The 22,636-nt window shown below is 38.8% G+C and overlaps 1 non-coding gene across 1 annotated transcript; it reads left to right on the top strand.

The window, feature by feature from the left end:
* Positions 1-22,181: 22,181 nt before the first annotated feature.
* LOC113921113 lies at positions 22,182-22,288 on the top strand. Its single transcript, XR_003519520.1, has one exon. It is a non-coding gene; the product is annotated as a U6 spliceosomal RNA (small nuclear RNA).
* Positions 22,289-22,636: the final 348 nt, after the last annotated feature.

The following is a 22,636-nucleotide window of genomic DNA, read 5'->3' on the forward strand; positions in this document are numbered from 1 at the left end:
AAGCTGGATATCTCTGCATATTTATTGGCCATAATATATTTCTTTTATGCGTTGTCTGTTCTTTGTCCAGTGGTTTTCTCTTGAAACACCAGAGACCTATTTTGTCCTGCTGAAGTAAATTAATTTTATAATTTTAAAATATACTCCAAGCAGGTAACAAAATACTTCCTTTAGTTGGGTATATTGATAAGTGAACATGTGGAGCCATGGTTCTCATTTGTCAGAGATAGCAAAGAAGATAACTTGGAGATTTTACCTCTAAGGAGAGTATTTTTTTTGTCTGAGGACCACTGCTAAAGTTTTAAAAAGATTTGTTAAAAAGATAATAGTCATTTGGAGCAAATATTAGGTTAACCAATATCTGGATTCCAAAAAGTGGGGACAAAGTAAGTTAATTTTTATATATGTTGAAATGACACACTTCATTTCCAACCACTAAACACAATGTTCACCTTTCTTCTGTTTTAGCTTCAGTATGCTTCTGAAATATGTATGTGTGTGTTTAGCCAGAGAGAAGGTCATTCCTAACCTCATATTTAGTGTTGGGACCATCACTTGTTTAGTGAGGCACTTTTATTTTTCAGGCCCAAGTTGCTGCTGCCTAAATTCCTTCTGAATCCCCAATATCAATAAATTACAGAGGTTTTAGTACCCTTCCACAAAGTGATAAAAAAATGATTATTTTTAAAACAGTATGTTGTGTACAATGGTGTTAGTTCAAATTCTTAATATCCAGGCCAAAATACCAGAAAATGAACCTCAGTTTCTTGGTAATAATAAAGTGAACGGGCTTTCAGCAGGGAGATTTTATGGCTTCTGTGACGTGCCTCCGTACTTACCTGTTCTCGAGCCCCTTTTCCACTTGGCAGTGCAGAGTCACCTTGCTCAGACCTCTGGCCTCACCTGGAAAAATGTCCTCATCAGTGAGTACTTGTAGGGTTCGGGTGATAAGGATTCTAAAGGAAAGAGTCCTTGTTTCAGTTCAAGTGGTTGGATTAGTCACAGGGATACTTAATCCATTTACAAACAGTAGAATCCTCCAGCAAGCTTCTTTGTGTTCATCAGAGTATTTTGTACTCATTTAAAGGAAAAAAATGAACAACTGAATACAAACCATGCAGGAGTTGTTCAGTTAGCAGAGTTCTAATTTTCCTGATTATAAGAAGTATAAGCATTTAGATACTTCTAAAGATTTACGTTTTCCATAGAGTTTTACATTGTGGTTAAAATATACATAACATAAAATTTACCATTTTAACTATTTTTTTCATCCTTTAAAAAATTTTCTTTATTATGTTATGTTAGTCACCATATAGTACATCATAATTTAACTATTTTTAAGTGTATGGGTCAGTGGCATTAAGTACATTCATGTTGTTGTGCAACAATCACCACCATTCACCTCCAGAACCTTTTTCATCTGGCAAAACTCTGTACCCATTAAACACTAACTCCCCATTCTCCCCTTCCCCCAGCCCCTGGCAATCACCATTCCACTTTCTGTGAACACTTTTTTGAGGGATGTTATATGTCTTTCTTTACAAAATGGGGGTTTATATCTTTCTTTAAAAAAATCCATCTTTTGGGAAGAGTTTCAGGCACATTCCTGCATAGACATGTAGTTGGGCAGTACTATAATTATACATCGTCCTGAAATGCATTTTGGGTCATTTCTACGCAGAACTTTAAAAAAATACTTCAGATGAGTACTGGAGGTTCTTGCTTTTCTTATCCCACTAACTTTTTGAAAGCATAAGAATATCTTATTAAGGATTATGCAAAATAACCTCCTACAAATCCTGATATTATTACACTGCCCCCAAACTTCAAAGCATCAGGAAAGGTTCCCCCCCCCAACTTTTTAACTAAACCAGATTCAGCTGGCTACCCCACTTGGCTACAGAGTACTAAAGAAGAGACTGAACTGACTGAACTTGATCCTGCTGCCCCTGCACACAACACTCCCATTGACTCTAGAGAAGACTTAAGTGCATGAAAGGACTCCCGGATCAAAAGGTTAGCTCTACGGGGAGCTGTGTCTGGCTCAAGCAATCCATTTTTTTTTTCTATTGACAGTGAAAACGTTTTATAGTTCTTTTTCAAAGTTTTTCAATCTTTTACAAAAACAGCCTACTTGTGAAAAAGTGAGAAGGCATCTAATTGAACTATATCCAGAGGAGATCATGGCAGAGACCAACAGGGAAGAAAACATTTCTAAGCCACAATGATGTTGGTCACATAATTTGTATTTTAAAAATAAAGTATTTGAGGCACCAGCTGAGGGAAATTTTCATTATGAAACCTGGTTGGGCTATGAAGCAGTATACGGGATAAACTAAAACACAAAGCTCTTGATTCTCTTTGTCTGCTAATGACTTAATAATGCTGGCAGGATTATGCAACCTTTGCATTTTATGAAATCTATGAAAATAGGAAAAAATACATGTGATATCTAAATGGTGTAGATGCACAGATGCTTAACCCACATTTAATTTATTTTTGGGAAAATAAATGCCTTAAAACATTTCAGAAAAAGAGAAATTGCCTTAAGTAATTAAGTAATTAACAAGAAGAGTAGTAATAGCATTTTTGAAGAAAGTGAGATATGGTTCTACATGATATGGCTCTAGGTTTTCTACATTTATTGGAGCTCCTTAGTATTTGTAAGAATTCATTCCTTCATTCCTCAGACATTTTTTTTGTGACTTACTATGTACCCAACGTTAAACTAATAGTTTTTCAAAACCTCAGTTGAACAAGTATATAAGGAAGTGGATTATATGTTATAAAATAGGATCCACGGCTGGGATGGGGGTTTGTGTCTCAAGTATTTTGCATTCTCAAATCATTCTTCATTAGTAAATTTGCCTTAAGAATTTTCTCTAGCTTCACCTGGAACATACAATTTTGATTGGCAAGTAGCTTATTCCTTCTAGAAATAACTATTATATTTATTCTAATCTATGTACTAGGGCAGAGAATGCTATGTTGAACTAACTTGAAAAGCATGTTTTATAATCAGAAAACTGATTTAATGTCATTAGAATTTTGATCTTAAGCATCCTCTATTATATGAGCAATGGAAAGGCTTGGTGGGGAGTTTGTCTATGCAGTTCTCTTGCATTTTCACATAATTGGGCTTGACGGTTTTCTGCCATTGCACAGGATAACTGCAGTTGATGGTGTTCATGTTTTTACTTAAGGGCCATTGAATTGTATTAGAAACTTTATGCTACACTCTTGTAATCCTGCAAGTCATTTTTGAGTTGCATGATTGAAAGTGAATAATAATGTACCACAAAACAAAAATTACTCATGCAGTTAAAGCTTTTTTGTGTGTAGCTTTAGAAACAACCAGTCCACAGAGAATAGGACTCATGAAAGAAATGAAAATACATGATCATCCCCATTACTCCTTGTTGTCTAAGCCTATTCAGGTCTGGTGAAACATTCAGCCACTTAACCTAAGTGGTACTGGACACCTAATTTATTCAGCTTCTGGAAAGTACCAGGTTAATGCTTACAGAGGCAGGATTTTAAAATTTGGAGCAGGGGGGTGGGTGGTGGGTAATAATGTTCTAGTAAACTCTTCTACTTAGCACGTGCCCAAGAGTCCACAGAAATCAGGTACTTCTTTGTTAAGCTACCTTCAGTTTTCTTGGGAATTATTGGGTGTTTAATGGGCTGTGTTCTTATATGGTGGTTAAGTTGGTGTGCTGAAATGGATCTAGAAAGATCCAGGGCAGTGACTGATTATAAAGAGCTGTTGAGTGGATAGAGAGAAAATCAAGGTGGTATGACAGGGAGCAGTTTCTTTCTCAGGCTCTCAAATCTCTCTTCTAGCCAATTAACATTAAGTCCAAAATTTTCTCCACTAGTGTCACTTAGGCTGTTGTTTCCTGAAGGGCCCTGCTCCTTTGGAGAATTAGCACACTAGTTTAGGTGAGTTTGTCCGACTAACTAAGCAGTTATCTATGGCACTAAGAAAAAACAGTCCAGGAGAAGTAGGACCATAGTCATTCAGGTGTTATCGGAGAATAAAGTTTGAGGAAGAAGAGTTCTGAGAATATAATGACGTCTGTGGAAGGCAGGCCAGGGGTGGGCACATAGCGTGGGACTTTGGCAGTTTGAATTAACATAAACATCATAGAATGATGACTTTGTTGGGGATGGGGTTGATAGAAAGAATGGGGCAATTCCTGTAAAGAGGTTTTAGGTGTCCCTGAAGACAAATTAACCTATTTCAAATTCATAGCCTGATTTGGAGTTTGGTCTTTACAGGAGCTCTTCATGGAGATTCGAAGGCTTTAGCCTTTGAATATATGGGAAAAAGTTTCATCTCAGTTCTTCACTGTGCTTGGTTGAAGCTGCTTGGGTTGCAGTCCTGGATCAAGAGAAGTTCTGAGGCCAAGTCCAGACTCAGGGGAATGAATTCCATCATTTAATGATTCCTGCCATGGGTCTAACGGGAAGAAGTGGTCATTGCAGTCTTAGACTTTGCTGTATTTTTGAGGATTTAGTAGATCATCATTGGCAGTGACAACTTAGTCCAGTCCTCACAAATGGGAGAAGAGCTTGGGACATCCGGCTGATGAATATACAAGAATTCTGGGAAGCCTTGATGTGCCTTAGTATTCTCCTTGCATATTTGTATTAACCTGGAAAATTGCTTCTTGAAGAGAAAAGGAAGTGATATTTTTAGAATTGGATCAGCATTTCCAACACATCTATTGATGGGCTAGCTCCTCAGTGTTTACATGGCAACGGGATGAACTATTATTAGCACTGCTCTCATCATGGGGTATCAGAATGGTTTTTTCCTCTGGTAGACCAGTTGTACACATAAAGAAGTTGAGTACATTGATTCATTGAAATTAGTGTTGATAGTTTAACTGTGATTCTTTCTCAGTTTCTTCTGTAATGTCAGACTGCAAAGTTCCATGTCCTTGAGAGAGGATTATTTTAAGACAGTAAATCCCTGAATCATATTTAGTGCAATGAGTTTCTTTTGAGTGTTTGCTATGTTTCTGACACTGTGCTGAGTGTTGTGTGGGACACAAATGAAAGAGGGAATACACGGTTCCTACTCTCAAGGAACTTATAATTTATAAAGTGAGACAAGGCATTCTTGAACCAGTTAAATAATGAGATAATACAGTATATGATTCATATACTTACACTTATTTAGTAGTTTAAAAAAAGAAGGAACAGTGGGATTATTTAAAGAGCTAAAATACCTACAACTTGCTTCTGCCACTCTAGTGGTCAAGGACTCCAGAACCCTGTGAGGAAGGGAATAGCAAGCACAGAAGAAGGCTTACTCATCTCTTGTTCTTTGCTCATGCAATGATACTCTTGTAAGTCAATGTCTATGGAAATTTGGAAGCCAATGGGAAATCATTTTCACAAATAGAGACGAAGGCAGTAATGGTAGAGTATTACCCAGCTGTAGCTCTTGCCTTCTGTCCATCTACCCAGAGAGCCTCGTGTACACGTGTTCTTCTAGCGCCTACAGTTCATTCTTTAAAAAAGTTTTAAATTACCACTACTAATTATCATTTTTTACTCAAGTCTAATTAACATACAGTGCAGGCCATTCCTGCATGGTCACAGATCTGTCTGAGGTCATAGGGACTCACCTTGATTTCTATTTTTTTCAAACGCTTCCTAGTCAAATGTCTCTTTGAGGCAGGGAGAAACAGAGAACCTATTTCTTCCTCATTGCTTCTTCTCTTCCCTGACCTCCCTGCCCCATTCCTGATGTTTTTATTGATTTCCCTCTCTCCCTTCCTCCTAGTAGCACATCTACTTTTTCCTGGCATTTCTAGTTTTCTTTCTCACTGCTCTCCATATATCATTATCTCTGTCTAAGTCTGAAGAAGGAAAAAGAATAAAGCAAGTATTGCCAAGAAAGACCCGAACTTTCCTTCCATGTTTGGAAGATTAACTCCTGGAATATAGGTCTGGAAGTGCAAGCGTTGGATTACCTTTGTTGTTCTGTACACATTGCAGTGTGCTCAAGACATTTCATAAAGGTTAAGTGAGAACAATAACAGTCACTTATATTATGTAAGACATCCTAGGCTTCATCCTAGATAGGTGGTGCATTGCTATATCTGTCTCATTCGCTTGTTTATAATTCATTCATTCACTGAATAAAGAGGTAAGCAGAAGCCAGATCTTATTAGGCCTTCCAGGCCATCATAAGCTTAGTTTTGATTCTAAGAACTGTGGGAGACCATGGAACCGGCATGGTCTGATGTTTTTTTTTTTTTTTTAAGATTGTATTTATTTATTTGACAGGGAGAGAGAGAGAGAGAGAGCATGCACCCAAGCAGGGGGAGCGGCAGGCAGAGGGAGAGGGAGAAGCAGGCTCCCACTGAGCAGAGAGCCCGATGTACGGCTCGATCCCAGGACCCTGAGATCATACCCTGATCTGAAGGCAGACGCTTAACCACCACCCAGGTGCCCTAATTTGTGTTTTTAAAAGTTCTCTCTGGCTGTAGTGTGAGAATAGATGAAAGAGGTCAAGGGCGGGAGCAGGATATCTACGGCAGAATTCTAGGCTAGAGGTAATGATGGCTTAAGCGAGGGTGTTTGAAGTGGAGAGAAATGGACCCATTCTTGCCGAAGTGTGTATTTGTAGGCCAAACCCTGTTTCTTATACTAGTGTAGCCTTCATTTATGGCTGGGGCCTGGCTCTAGCGTTCATGTACTTAGTGTCTGAGCAGCTGGCTTGGAACCCTAGAAACCAGGCTTCCCTGGATCATCTTATTGGATCAGACGTACTCCTTGTATGCTAGCCACTAATGCCTGTTTCAGAGGCTCGATGCTGCTCAGAGTGTTTGTTTGATAACTTGATTATTATTTGTTTCACCTTACATTCCACTGGCTGAAAATATTTTTTAATAAAAAGGAGATGCTGGAACTGATGGTTTTTAAAAAATTGCAAAAATGCTTTCCCCATCCATTTCTTACTTTAATTGCACTGTTGTGTGAGGTATTTCATCCAATCTGTTGAAATGAAAGTTTTAATATTTGGGGCATAAGAATGCCCAGCATTGTTATGGAAAACACTGTGTCAGCTATCACCAGAAAGTACTGGACATGGCAGGGCTTATTTCCACAGGTATTTGCTAAAGGCTGAGTATGTATAAGATATAAAAAAAAAAAAAAAGATAATAGGAAAAATGTGGCCTCTGCCTCCAAGAAACTTGAGAGGAAGGGAAAGTAACAAAAATTACGGTGTATCTTTTAAGCGCTGGCCTTTTACATCTACCACTCATTCAACTCTGAGGTGGGCGCTGTTCTTACCCCTATTTTATGATAAGGAAAGGGACATCATCATCTGTCTCAGGTCACATTGCTACTGTGTGCGGAACCAGGAATGAAGCCCAAAGCCCAGGGTTTCCCCACTTTACATTGTAGGTACCACTTCACAAGATTTCAGAATACTGCCCCTGCCCCCTTGACAGCTGCAGAATCTTGGGGGAAAATGTCTTAATCTCTCTGAACCTCTGTTTCTTCATCTATAAAAAATGGATAATAGTATTTACCTCACAAGGGTATGTATGAAGCATGTATGAAATGTCCCTGGCACACAGTAGCCAACGACTCAAGTTCATGTTTCCTTTCTTTTGTGAACTAGTTTTATGGCAAGAGAATCTGTGATGTGATTTTGTTAGAGAGCCCTAAGCAAGCAAGGCAAAGCATTGCTTCCCCACTGCCTACCCCCGCCCCCCCAACCTTACAACTGTCAGAAAAGCCTGTGTTATGCATTTGGGCTTAGGGGATAGGAGAGGGCTACAAGATTATGGGATGTGTTTGTGGAATATCTGTGTTCAGGAAGCAAGGCATTCTCAAGCTCCCTAGTCTGTCTCATCCAGTTCAGGTAGCAACAGGCAGTTGTTTATATAGGACATATAAATGAAGGCCTCAGATCCTAAGGTGTCAATTTTGTGTGTCCTTTGGAGGTGAAATTAATGGACATTTCCCTTTGAAGGATCAACTGTGCAGCTACTATCCAGTGGAATAAAAGGACCTCACACTGTTTTTTGGTGAGAGATCATATTTATTTTTTTAATTCTTGGTGAAAACCAATCTGCCTTTCTTGAAACTAGACATGTAAAATTTGATTAGCTAACAAGGAGGGGAAAAGAATAACAACAATAACCTTCCAGTCTATATCAGGCTCTTAAAAATAATGTATGGGACAATAAATAATACTGCTAGTTTTGCTACAAAGTGGTCCATTATACATATGTGAGGAAGGTAAGAAACTACTACCCTGGGAGGAAAATAGAGCCAAAAGGTTGATCTTAGTTATTGAAGTGTAGTGCATTGCTCTCCAAAGTTTTTTCTTTCTTTCTTCTTCTTTTTTTTTAATAGAATGGATTGTGGCGGCAACTTTTGGGGGACACTCTGTCTCACTGGGAGACTGTGGTTTATTAAAATCATCAAAACATAGATGATTGTTTTACTCTTCTTTCCTTAGTTTGTATCTGCTTTGAATCAAGTCTTGTCCAAGGAACAAGGACACCCAGAGAGCTTGTTAGACTCATCAAATATCCTCTTGGTGCTTGGATTGCTTCTCTTCCAATTCTATTTTCCTATAATGTGATCTATTACATACTGGTGGCCAGTCTCCAGCAATCTCATGAAGGCTCTGCAAGGGGCCCTACCAGTGTGTTCACATGATCATGTGTGTTTCTAAATTTTGCAAAAGCAAGATGTTTTAAATATAATCACTCAAGATCATCTCTTTCCACTCTGACATCTCGATCACAGTTTGTCAGCTGGCATCTGAGTGAAGGGCACGTTTTGGATCTGGCTAAGAGGAAGTTGAACTGGGGATACGTGTAGTTTGGGGCAATATTTTTATGAAGTTTGCAGTCCCTTTTGTGACCATCCAGGTGAGGAATGACTTCTAGGAATACCCCTACCACCCACTGGATGACTCACCCAACAGGGATGGTGAGGAAACATGAGGGCCAGAGGTCTTAAGGTTATAAACCAGTTTATGGTGCTCATCACTGGAAGTACAGGGGTAGTGGAAATAAAAAAAGGTTTGAAGCAAAGTTTGAGAAGCTCAGCTGTGGAAAATTCTTACCTTCGGCAGATATAAAATTGTGAGTGGAAGTTTGATGCCTAGTCAAATATATTCTCTCCTATCTGGAATATGCTTGATAATGCTAAGCATACAACTATAGACTCACTATGTATATTTTTCTTTTTTCATGTGAATAGCATGGAGTAGATTTTATCAGGATTCTTGTATTTGTGCATGTTTCTTCATCCCATTCTGGATCTCTTCTTATTTTATCTGTTGCATTTTGTCCCCAGAAAGCTTGGTGGTTTCAGAGGAAAGTCATCACCAAAGCAAGAGAAATGCCAAAGAATAAGTGTTATGGTGACAAAACTCTCACATAATCCATCAGTAATTCACAGTATGTAGCATAAGAGGAATCCAATTATCCACTCATGTAGCGGGATGCAGTGTAAGGACATTTGACTTGTTCTTGTGTATACCTTAATTTCAGGTTAATTTTGTATATCTTTTCAGAATTATTATTCATAACCAAATTCAGATGTGATAGAAAGGATATATGTCTATTGAAAACCAAGAGTGTAAATTGAAAGAAAATGTTTGTGATACCTGTTGTCTTTAAAAAATGTGCAATTTCTTTCCTCATTCTCAAGAAATACTCATTTTTTTGGTATCTAATTTGTATTATACTTTCCTTAAAGAGTGGTACAAAATTTGTATTAGCTTTAGGCCCCACAAAACCCAGCTCTGCACTCTTCCATCCCTTCAGTCTCGTATGGACATGTTCAGAAACAGCTGAAGCACGTGTGTAGAGCAGGGTAGCATGTTGTAATGGAGGGAGTAACCTTGATTCTGCCACCTACCAGCTGTGTGGCTTTCGCAAGTTTCTCAGCCTCTCTGAACTTTAACTTCCTCAGCTATAAAGTTATAGTAATATAATAGTTGTAATAATCACAGGATTATTGTGAGACCTAAAGGAACACATGATAAATGCTTAGCATGGATAAACACTCAGTAAATATTATTTCCCTTTTTTCCTCAACCACTTTCCAGTGGTTCACAGGTTAATCTCAGGTCAGGGACGCAGGTGAGGAAGCATTTTGTCTTTTTAAAGTGCATATTGTTAGAAGGGTATGAAAAAGAGAGTTGGGGTTTCCCCTGTGATTCTCGTCTTTAAAAAGCCCTAGGCAAAATGAATCACAATGTTATTTTCTCTGGGTAAAAAGCAAAGAATGAAGTGCTTTCATCAGCTGTGTAGAGTATTGAATCAAAAGTCCCGATTCAGTGTGTCTGCCACTACACACACACACACACACACACACACACACACACACACACACACACACACACACACACACACACAAACTTATGTGATATGGCCCAAGGATTAGATTATTCTGAATCACTGCAGTTTTTCTACAAAGCTTCATCTCTCCATCAAAAACAATTGATGAACAAAGCCCTAAGCCAGGTGCTAGATTCTCATGACATGTAGGAATCCTTGAACTATGGCTTATCAACCTGGGGTGTCCTAATGAGCCATGGTATCCTGGAACACCCCAGTCTTTCTGATATGTTTTCTTCAGCCATATACACACAGAGATTAAGCTCTGTGAGGTGGGGCTGGGAACTAGAAACACAAAGTTAGCTGAATACTGACTTGCTGATAGGATATGACTTAGTCCTCGTAGCGGACGAGGCTACTGCCTAGGATGCTGGACAATGAACTCTTTTCTTTGAGGGCAAAATCCAAGAATTCTTTTTTTTTCAGTGCCTACCAGGGCTAGTACATAGTAGGTGTTTGTAGTATTTATCGAATTGATTTGTAGTCTATATATAATTGGGGTACAAAGAAAGACTTTTAAAGTGCCCAAACGGTTTTTCTTTCTTGAAAGAAAACTATAGCCTTTGATTAATAAGCATGATAATTATGTCCCTTGCCCTGCTGTTTTGGAAGAAGGGGAATGTGTTTGAAAAGGGAAATCAGAAGGCCTACTTCATGTACTTTGCCTATAAGCCTTTCCTTCTCTGTGTGAAAGGAATCAAACTTAAGCAAGTATAGGGAAGTCTGAGAAGTTTACATACTTGTAAAGACAGAACAATCACGAGTAGACTGTCAGCTGAGTGAAGGCCAGTGTGGACTCTAACCTGCAGGCAGTTTACAAAGAAAACTCATTCTGAGACCAGCTGTCTCCCCCTGGAGCTGGCATACATGACTGATTTCTAATGAAGAGGAATTGCTGGTTAAATAAGAAAGAGTCTGTGTAATGTATGTTATAATGAGTTATACATTTATCTACTAATTGTTCAGGAAATTTGGATGCATTGACCTTACCCATATTTTATTTGAGGCCATCTTGGTTAATGTTCATGCTTTTTAAACTACTGAGTTAAATAAGCTCACTCAGGTGTTGTCACGGTGAACCCACCTAATCTCATTAACATCTTGGTGTCTGAGTAAGATGTACCCAGGATCTAGTCTGTTTGGCTGCTAAACACACACACACACACACACACACACACACACACACACACACACACACACACACACACGTTTGTTTAAAAATAATCATTGATGTCTACTGTGTGTCAGGGAGTGTGCTGAGCACTGAGGATATGAGCCAGACACAATCCTGAAGTGTAGACTAGATGAACAGAGCAGCCATATCTCTTATTTGGGTATTACAGGAGACCTACAGCTTATCCTGAACTTCCAGAAGTGTTTCTAGAGGTGGCCAGGTTTGCCGCTTTTCTTATTTACCCTCCCAAAGGGCAAGACATGCAGGTTACGACTGAGACAAATGCCCCATTCATTGTCTTCCGGGCCACTTAAACTTTGATCTATTGGATCATATGAAAAAACTGAAAAAGTTTAAGAGAATGATAATTTCTTAAATAGCCATACTTTATCTGTCTTCAGGTTGATTTCTAGGGTATTTAGGATGATTTGATAGTTGTCTAGGTGTGTTTGTGGGACTAGAGGAGCCTAGGGTCCTCCTACTCAGCCGCCATCTTCCTCTTAAAAAGCCATACTTTAAATGCCAAATCTTAAATGGATAAATATTTAACATAAGTGAATTGATGATTTTTAAGGCTCTTAATAACAACTATTCTTAATTGTAGCAGTTTTGCTTTGGACAAAGATTATGGGGATAAGTTTTAAATCTGGTTGGAAAATAGCATTGAAACAGTACTAATTTTGTCGAATTTTTAGTATGTGGGTATTTGGAGTTATTCAGATTTCCTCTTTGTATGTTCAGGAACATTAGTTATTTCAGACTGGAATATGACTGGCTATAGCTAGTTGAATAAAATTCCTGCAGTTCATCCATTCTTCTCCTACCAGCAGGTGTCATTATGGAAATATGAAAATACTGTAAATTCCAAAGTTGTAGGAACTGGCTGTGAGAAAGAGAAGTAGCACTTTGGATATTAAAAAACAACAAAGAGTGGAGAGAAAATTTGGTGCTAACCAAGGATGGCATGTTTAATTACTAGTTTGGCAATGTTTTATAATAGAATGTAACTGACACAGGATTTCAAGGCACAAACTTAATTTATTTTAATTAGATTAAGCAAATATTAAGACTTGCTCCAAGCTCATAGGGTCTCAAAAGAGAAGACATAACTCTTATCCTTAAGGAGCTGGGATGGTATCTACAGAGAAAAGGGTACATTCATGAAATAATTAACAGAATGCATCAGTCTTTCTTTTTAATATGCCAGATTGAAGTACATATATAATATAAACAGTAAAAGTTCCAGCTGGAAGGGCTATGTATAGTATTGTTGCTTCTGGATTAATCAGATAATACTGTTTATCTATTTAAGTAGAGAGGAGGTTCAAAATTATTTGGTAACTTGAGAGCTCATTCTTTCCTTTCTTGCTAACTGCCATCACCTATCTTTCTCCATACATCTTAAGTAATAATTAGAATAATTACATATATATTGGTTAACCTAGGATGTAACAATTGTTTATAACAGTTTGCTATAATCAATTGATAATATGATTAAGTCTTTCTAAAAAGCAAGGTAAGTACAGTGGTCATTTTTACTAGGAGATCTTAATATAGTACCCTGGATAAGAAGAGTATTAGTGTTCTAGATCAGGATCCTATTTTCCCCTCTAGACTGTGAGTTCTTCTACGGCATGGGATATGTGGCATTTGTCTTTGTATTTCTGACACTCTAAAGCTGTGTCTGTATCTTTGGTGGGCTCTTAGTACATGTTTGTTGAATGACTAAATGAGTGATACTATCACCAAAGGATAGGGTATTAGCAAGTGTGCATACATTATGTTGTTAGAATGTATGTTGATATTAGATTAAGAAATCTCAGATGGAATGACGCAGAAAACTTATTTGAAAAGTTGATAGATTCCTAAAGTTTTCTCTTTTTATTCCATTAGTCCATCCAAGGAAGATTTGTCTCAAAAATTATTTTAGCATACTATATGAAGGACATTATAATTCACCTAAGTAGAATGAGTCAACATTTTCCAATGACAGTTTACTTACTGTAGGCATACTAATTCTTTTTATTTGAGGGCCATTATTAATTTACCAACTGCTACATGGTAAGGCTGATATGCTCAGCCTACCTTTGGTGGATTAAGCTAACTACCCTTTATTCATCACTTACTTATGTCTCCAGCTGCTTACTGGCCTTCCCCATTTTGATTTTCTGTTGTCAGCTCCAATTTAACATGTCAAAACAGGAAATCATTTTTTTTAAAGATTTTTATTTATTTGACAGAGAGAGACACAGCGAGAGAGGGAACACAAGCAGGGGGAGTGGGAGAGGGAGAAGCAGGCTTCCCGCGGAGCAGGAACCCCGATGTGGGGCTTGATCCCAGGACCCTGGGATCATGACCTGAGCTGAAGGCAGACACTTAATGACTGAGCCAACCAGGCACCCTGGAAATCATTATTTTTTACCTGTAAACTACCTCTTTCTTCTGGGCATACTTTTTTCCTTGATGGTACCATCATTTTTCTAGTTACAGGCTAAAAACTTTGATATTTTATTTTTCTTAATCATTTTCTCCATCAGATCAACAGACTCTTACATTTCCTTTGTGATGCTTTTGATATTAATTCTTTTCTTCCTTTCCCTTTCCATTGCCAAGACCTTGGGTTAGACAATGCATGGATAAAATAGCCTCCTGGATCATCCTGCTATCAGTTTCTCCTCTTTTTTTTCTATGAATGACTATGAATATTTTAGTTAGAATCATTCAAACATCAATACCAAGTCCATACTCTTTATCAGAGTTGCCATGGCCCCTCATGGTATGCCACCTGATCACTCTAACTCAAATCTTGTCTACTCCACTGCTTTGCTCTAGTTATATGGGAAAAATGCAATTTTCTGTCTAGCCCTTCTCTCTCTGACTTCTAGAATTTTTTTATTGTGGTAAAATATACATAATGTATACATGTATAGTAATGTATACATTATTTTATACCAAATGTATAAAATTTGCCATTTTAACAATTTTGGTAAATTTGGTAAATTTTTGTAAAAATATACAGTTCAGCAGCATTAAGTACATTCATATTGTTGTGTAACCATCACCACTATCCATCTTCTGAACTTTCTAATCTTCCCCAAATGAAACTCTATACCCATTGAAAAATAACTCTCTATAACCCCCTCCCCCAACCCCTGACAACCACTGCCATCATTCTACTTTATGTCTCTGTGAATTTGATCTCACATACGTGGAATTACATATTTGTCCTTTTGTGACTGACTTATTTCACTTAGCATAATGTCTTAAATGTTCATCTGTGTCATAGCGTGTGTCAGAATCCTTTTTAAGGCTGCACAATATCCCATTGTATGTATATATCACAGTTTGTTTATCCATTCATCCATCAAGGGACATTTGTAGTTTTTGCTCTTTTAACATATCCTACTAATCACAAAGGATTAATCTTCTACACCTTACTTCAGTCATATTACTTGACTGCTCAGAAGTCTTCAGTGAGTTCCTTTTTACAGGTAGGATCAAGTACAGCATTCATAGCCTAACATCCATGGCTCTCCCCAGTGGGTCCTGACCTATGTATAGAATATTATTGCTCATTATTAATCTTCAACATTTGTTCATGAAACAAATATTTTTTAAATGCCTGGTATGTGTTGGTCCTGAGATAGGTGCTGCCAATCCAGCATTAAACCAAATAGACCTGGTCCCTTGTCTCATAGAACTAACCTCAGAGCTAAGTGATTCCTTCATTCATGCCAGAATGCTCTCCCCTTTCACCTTGGAAGCTGGCTACTTCACCCAACATGAAATTGCTAAGAACCATTAGGTGACCAACTTGCCAAAAGCTAATTCTCTAGTAATCGTTTGATCAAAAGATGAACTTCCTGAAATACAGAGTTTTTCTAAAAAAATTATTTTACCCTGGTGTCACTGAGGCTCTTTTCCTGGAGATATATTTTGGCCAAATGCTGTTTAATATCAGCTTTGCCTGTGTTTCACATTGTAGACCCTGAGAATTCCTAGAACACGTAACACTTTCTATAGAATGATTAAGGTTTTAACACTGATTTTTGTCTTAATTATTATCGCCTCTGTCCCTGTTGCTTCTGCCCCTAACTGTGCCCCTGTATTGACCTGGTACAGTGGCTTTGACAAATTGTCCTATCTAAGGCATTTGTCAGATGATTGCTCAGCGAATTGGTTATTCATTGAATTAGTCGTTAGGGGGCCAATCATATGACAAATCAGTTTCCAAAAAATTTTAAAATGTCTTCTCTCCCTTGTAATGAATCAGAGGGAAGCATTTTCTTCTGTTTTTCAGTGTGTGTCCTCTCTAGTATTTTTTGATATTTCTGTTGATTTGTCTTTACAGTGTCCTTCTTATGATATCTTGTGATCAGAACCGATAGTTGGTTGGTTAACCATGAGAACTGGGGAAAAGTAGAAAATCATACAGACACTTTTTTTTTATTTTTTAAAACTTTTTTTAAAGATTTTATTTATTTATTTGAGAGAGAGAGAGTACACGAGAGGGGGGAAGGTCAGAGGGAGAAGCAGACTCCCTGCTGAGCAGGGAGCCCGATGTGGGACTCAATCCTGGAACTCCAGGATCATGACCTGAGCTGAAGGCAGTCGCTTAACCAACTGAGCCACCCAGGCGCCCCGATACAGACACGTTTTTAAAAATAAAACATATTTAATGTACATTTTATCAGCCAGTCTTTCAGTGGAAGGTCGAGGCATTTTCTTTGCAAATGGGCCAACTGATTATTCGTATCATCTCTCTTACGTAAACCATACTCATAATGAATCACCTATGATTTCCAGTTCCATGTTTTTAAAATAAGAGCAAGATCTTAAAGACACTTGTGCTGTAATGAGTGCAGAATCCTTGTATATTTTCATTTATTCTTCCCTGTCATGAACAGTTGTTTCACTCATACTCAGTTTAAGAGCAGATTTTCTTAGTAACTCGTCTTTATTGATTCTTTAAAAGAATTCAGTTTGCTTTTTCAAAGAAACATAACTCTCTTTGTTGTCATATTTCATCAAATAATATAAATATTTAATTGAATTATATAATTATAATTGTAAATACAGGTGGCACAACTTTACTCCTTTGGACAGCCTAACATGTGGTTGGCGGGAGTAGAAGACTGCAGGCATGTGGCAGAGGAGACTGCTGGCTGTGAGCACCGGGTGTGCCGTGGTGTATCAGCTGGTAGGTTTTCCTGAGGACAGGAAATGCTGTCTTTAGTGCAGGTTGGCTAGAAGGGCTTTTACTGTATTTGTTCATTCTTACAGACAAAGGTATGTGCGTGCTTACTATCTTATAATGAAGTAGGAGCTGAGGAGGGATCTGTCAGGAATTGGTATGGGGAACTGCACAAATCCTTCTGATTCAAATGATAGGAAAAGGGAACTTCTACATTTGATGTAAATTTATCAGATGTATCAGAGATCCAGCACCGAGGGGAATGAGGGTGGAGAGACTGAAGGAGACAGGGTCTCAGACTGTCGTGACTGGCCACTTTATCTCCAGGCAGATGGATTTTTCCACATGGATCATCTCTGCCAAGAAGTCCTCTGCCTATGTGACCATTCAAGGCCCAGCCAGGGATTGCAGCCCCATGTGAGGGAAGCCTCTCGGTGGACTTCATCTGACTGCCCACTTTTTGGCCCTCATCCTCCATGTAAAGGTGTGCTGGCCGTCATCCTCCACATAAAGGTGTGCTGGCTGTCATCCTCCACATAAAGGTGTGCTGGCTGTCAGGGTCTCCTCTGCGTACTTCCATACACATGTGTGCAAAGGAATCACGTGTAGGGGTAGGAGGTGGATGCTCCCTTTCTAGCTTCCAGTATTGCTGCAGTGCTGCTCAGCGTTCATACCATTAAAAGTTATCCTTCCTAAGCAGACTTACGACAATGGAGTAATAATACTGTCAGTTATTTTGTGCCGTGCTTTATGGTATTAGCGCGGTTTATTGCTTTATTTAATGAGATAAATAACTGGACTGCTTGAAAGGGGTGTTTTTTGAACAAAGCATTAACTGAGGTGAGAAAGGAGTTGTCTTCTACTTTCTGTTCTGCTTTGCTTGCAGTACAGTCTGGGTACTTTTTAAATTATCTGTTCCCAGCTTTGTTGCACAAAGGTACAGCTACATCAGGACATTGGCTTGTCGGTGCTCACCATTACTTTTATTTTTTTCTCTTTTAATAGATACAGCTTTTGACAGAAAAGAAAGATAGATGACTAGACAATGTTAAGGAGAGCACAGGCCCTAGTCTCAGTCTTGAGGACGGCTTTTGGAAGATAGTCGTTGTCTATGCTCTTGTTTTCTGACTGCCCAAATCTGCATTGTCACAGATGGGCACGGTTTTGCTAGATCAAGGAAAAGATGAATTCTGTGGCTTTGGAATAACGTTTTCTTCAATTGCCTAACCACAGGCAGAATAAGGTCTTTTTGAGAAAGGGAAACTGGACTACAGGCATCTTTCTTCCATTAAAAGATGAAATGGATCTTCAGTCAGCCTCACCACATACAACTCTTGCTTTATGTTAACATGCGTTGAAATCGTATAGACTCTGTCCTCGATCTCTGAACTCGAAAATCTCTTGTAATACTATAAATTACCCTCACTGGCTTCCTTTTTTAAGCTCTGGTGAATAATCCATGGGTTCTCAAGTTTCTGTTAAAAATGTCCCTCCAGGGACCTGCAGTGAAAATGAGGCGTTGTTTTATGTTGTTTGAACACCGCGTGAACCCGGTCCTTGCTTTGATTTTGGAAGCTGACCATATCTGACGCGGTTCTCCTAGCCTACAGCTGTGCCAGATTCTCTTCTTCTCTTCACAGCCTCCAGGGCCAGGAGCCTCTGCTTGCATGAAGGTGGGGTAAGAAGTGTGACCCACTGTAAGGAAAAGCTGAAGCTTACTCACCCAGGGAAGCAGTGAGCCTCGATAAAAATGGCACTGGAAACGATCCCCCTTTAAGACCGTCAAACATGAGAAATGCTCAACAGAATGCTGTGCATATATTAGGCACTCAGTCAATATTTGTTGAATGAACAGACGAATGCAGCAGAGGGTGGTAGTCATCCTATTTCCAGCTCAGCCTCTCTGGTGGCAGCTTTCATCTCTAGCCACTCTCTTTATTCTTCACTTGCCCTCTTGCCATCCCATTGCTGCTCTGTCCTTTCTTCTCTAACCAGGAGAAAAGAGAAGGGCTAGTCTGGGAATCACATTCTTAGGCAGGACTGGGCTGAAGGCAATTAAAGTTCATAGACTGAAGAGGCTTCAGAACCACCTTCTCTCAACTGCAGACATAGACATCTGCCTCTACTGTCCTGTCCCTGATGCTTGACTGGTGGGATGGTCCTAGGTGGTCAAAAGAAGTTCATAGAATATTGACTTTTCAGGGTCCAGGTTGGGTTTCTAGTGTTTTATAAACCAAGCAGTTTAATTAGCTGTGTTCACACCACATATCTTTATTCCAGCATGCTGTGGATGAGTTGCATGCTCTTGACTCTGGAAATGGGAAGTGTCCTCCTCTAACTTCTTAGCTTTACAGAACATGGTTTGTGTCTGTTACCATTGTCATTTCTGGCTTTTATATAGCCACCACTATCTGTGAAGTCAGTGGAAAACAGACTGTGGTTTTTCTTAGATATTTTCTTAAACTCCTTTGGGGCAGTGTCTACGCTGGAGGCAGTTTTTCCTTTCTCCACCTTTAGGATAATTCTGAGAATCTAAGGAAAAATTGGTATCTTTTGGACTTTCAGCCAAGTGTATTTGCTGGTCAGGCTAAACATTCAAGCAGATTTAGAGTGAGTGACACTGAGTCTTCAGTTACAGGGTGAAGTTCACCACTTTGATGTGTCTTCTTTCCCATTTTTTTTTTTCTTCTAAATAGAGTGGAATCCTATCAAATGTAAACTTAGCTTAAACAAATACAATTATGCTTAGATAATTTTGTTCTCTACTGCAACCAGTAAGTGTTTGCCTTGGGGGCACACAGAAGGTGATAGAAAAGAACCTGCTATTCCCTTGATTGTCTTAATTCCCCTGTGCCGCTCATGGTGTTAACTTTTCCTTGTGCCGAGTGTGATTCTAATATCGATTGTACAACAGATTGTTGTTACCACATAGTCTCTAAATAGCAGTTAGGTCCTTGGTCTCAATCAAAGCTACGGTTATCTGTTTCACCTTTGCAGGAAAATTTGGATATGTTGGACTGAACTGAGAGACTGTGTGTCTCCAACATGGTACATTCCTTAGGGATTTTCAAGGGTAATTTTGGTGATATGTAATTTTAGCCCTAAGTGCTCACTTCAGAATCTGTCACCTACGATAATACACCACAGTAGTGTCTGATTTGTCTTTATGGTGCCTTTTGTGATAAATAATTCACATTCTGGTAACATTCTGCATTTTTTGAATTTAAAGTGCTTTCTAGTCTTTTTAGGTAGTGAGGATATAGTTTGAGCTGGTATTTGTTGTCTTCTCTACCTTTGCTATATAAGGTCTATGTAACGTTTTTGTTGATCTGGGACATTATGGAAATTTAGAACCATGCCTGGAGCCAAAATGTTGGACACATCACAGTTTGCTGTTTTAGAGCTGATTGATGGATGCTATATGCCACAAGATACTAAAAGTCATAAAAATAAGCTAAAATTTCTGAAAGATAAACACCAAAAACACCAAAGCTCAATCCTACTGTTCTTGATAATGACCCACACTGTTAATTGTAGATTGTAAGTTGTTATAGTGATAGGAAAGGTCTGCCCTGATTGGGAATTGGGAAAGATGTTGGAATCTGAAGATGGCCTTTGTCTAAATGCAGTGAAACTCACACAAAGCCAGGCTTCCTTGTACGGCAACATTCAACAACAGTCTACCTCGAGAAACCTTGAAGAATGAAGTAAATATTTACTCTTAAACTTTATATTTAAGGGATTTCAGATAGAGAAATCATACAGAAATCTTCCTAAAAATTCCCTTTAAACTTCTTTCTTTTTCACCAGCTTCCTACTCATGGCAACCGCTCTGCCTCAAGCGCACTTGTGGGTGGCTCTGCCATTCTGAGCCCTCACACACCACACACAGACCTTCTTTGGTGTGTGCAGTCTTCTGGAACATGTACTCTCTAGTGCTGGTGGCTCTTCTTGTAAGCATAAGCTACTCTTGCCCCAGAACTCTGGTGAATAAAATCTTCATATCAGTATGAAAGTTTTGCTTTTATTTACTCTTTGATATTGACTTGAGACATACTGCTTGCTCTCATGTTGATATAATATGTTCAGTCAAGTTGTCTAAGACCCTGACAATCAGACCAATCTGCCTTGGGTTCATTAAATCAGTGGGGCCACTATAAGAGGAGGTATGTATACAATTATAGTTACAGCATATAGCAAACAGCAGGCCCAAAGTAGTAGTCCTCACTTTGCCTCTTGGTCTCTCCAGAAGGCCATATAAAAGTGGTGGATTTAGATGTAAATGGCTCTGACTGAATGTGGCAGCCCTGAATATGGCGGTAGTGGTGGTGACTGGCTTTCCTTTTTAGTCTGGGTGTGACTTTTATCTCAAATGATTCTTTGAGTTACTACCAGAGTAGGACATATGGCTGCAGTCTGGGGGAGAGAAAAACAACTAAGTCTACTTGGTGTATCTTTATTCTTTACACAACTTGGCTATAAAATTTATACAAGCATCTGTATTAGTCAGGTTCTCCAGAGAAACAGAATCAATGGAATGTATATGTGTTTCTCTCCTTCTCTCTCTCTCTCTCTCTAAAGGGATTTATTATAAAGAATTGGCTTATGCAGATGGGAGATGGACAAATTCCAAGGTCTGCAGGTTGAGTTGGCAAATTGGTGACTCAGCAGAGCCATTGGTATAGTTCCATTCTGAAGGCTACCAGGCTCAAGACTCAGTAAACGTAAAAGCTGATGTTTTAGTTCAGGTCTGAAGGCAGGAGAAAAACTGACGTCCAGCTTGAATGCAGTCAGGCAGAAGGAATTCTCTCTTACTCTGACCTTTTATTCTATTCTGGCCTTCTACTGATTGGATGAGGCCCATCCACAGTAGAGAGGACTGTCTGCTTTACTGAGTCTACCAATTCAAATGTTAATCTCTTCCAGAAACACCCACACCCAGAATAATGTTTGAGTAACTATCTGGGCACTCTGGCCTAGTCAAATTGACACATATATTTATCCATCGCAACATTCATGAAGAATGTAGGAACATATAATTTACAATTCAATTCCCATTTATATGTATGGCTATTACTTGATGGATGTGATCATGCTTTTAGAATTCAGTGAAAGGAAAGGCATGAGAAAATTTTAATGAGATTATTTATTTCCTGTGTTTTTCTCAAGGAGTATATTAATCTGTAGATCTTTTTTCCTCTACTTCGTTTAACAACTTAGAGTATATACTTTATCTTGCTGTCTTTGGCGTCAAAAAAAAAAGATGTGCTAGGTCTTTCTCTGTTCTACGAAAAATGATTCTTTTTTCTCTAAAGAAGGTGCTCATCTTCACACTATGAAGTCTAAATGTTCTACCCACCATAAAAAGAACAGTTAGGCCAGAATTTCGGCCTGAAGAATAGCTTAAAGAAATCCTGTGGTTGTGCTCACTTTGGCAGTACATGTACTAACACTGGAATGATACAGAGAAGTTTAGTATGGCCCCTGAGCAAGGATGACATGCAGGTTTGTGAAGTATTCCATATTAAAAAAAAAAAAAAGGAAGTAAAAGAAATTCTGTGGCTTTTTTTCCATTAGTGTCAACTAACATGGGTTGTCTCAGAGAAGCTGCTTGAGCTGACTCACCTCAATATGATGCCTGTTGGGTTTTGTATTACCAGCTTTCTTCACCTGAGAATTCGACTAAGAGAGAAGTCTGTCAGCAGGTTACAGCTTGATCCAATTGGTGGTTATTTGGGCCACAGCATGGGGAAATCTGGGGGGTTGGATGGGCCTTCTAGGTGTGAGGTTCTTTCTTGCAGAGGTGGTTTATATAAGAGGCATGGAGAGGTAGCTCCTAATTTTCTTTTTTTTTTTTTTTAAGATTTTATTTATTTA

This window comes from Zalophus californianus, chromosome 3, assembly GCF_009762305.2.
Source record: "Zalophus californianus isolate mZalCal1 chromosome 3, mZalCal1.pri.v2, whole genome shotgun sequence".
In the NCBI taxonomy this organism is placed as follows: domain Eukaryota; kingdom Metazoa; phylum Chordata; class Mammalia; order Carnivora; family Otariidae; genus Zalophus; species Zalophus californianus.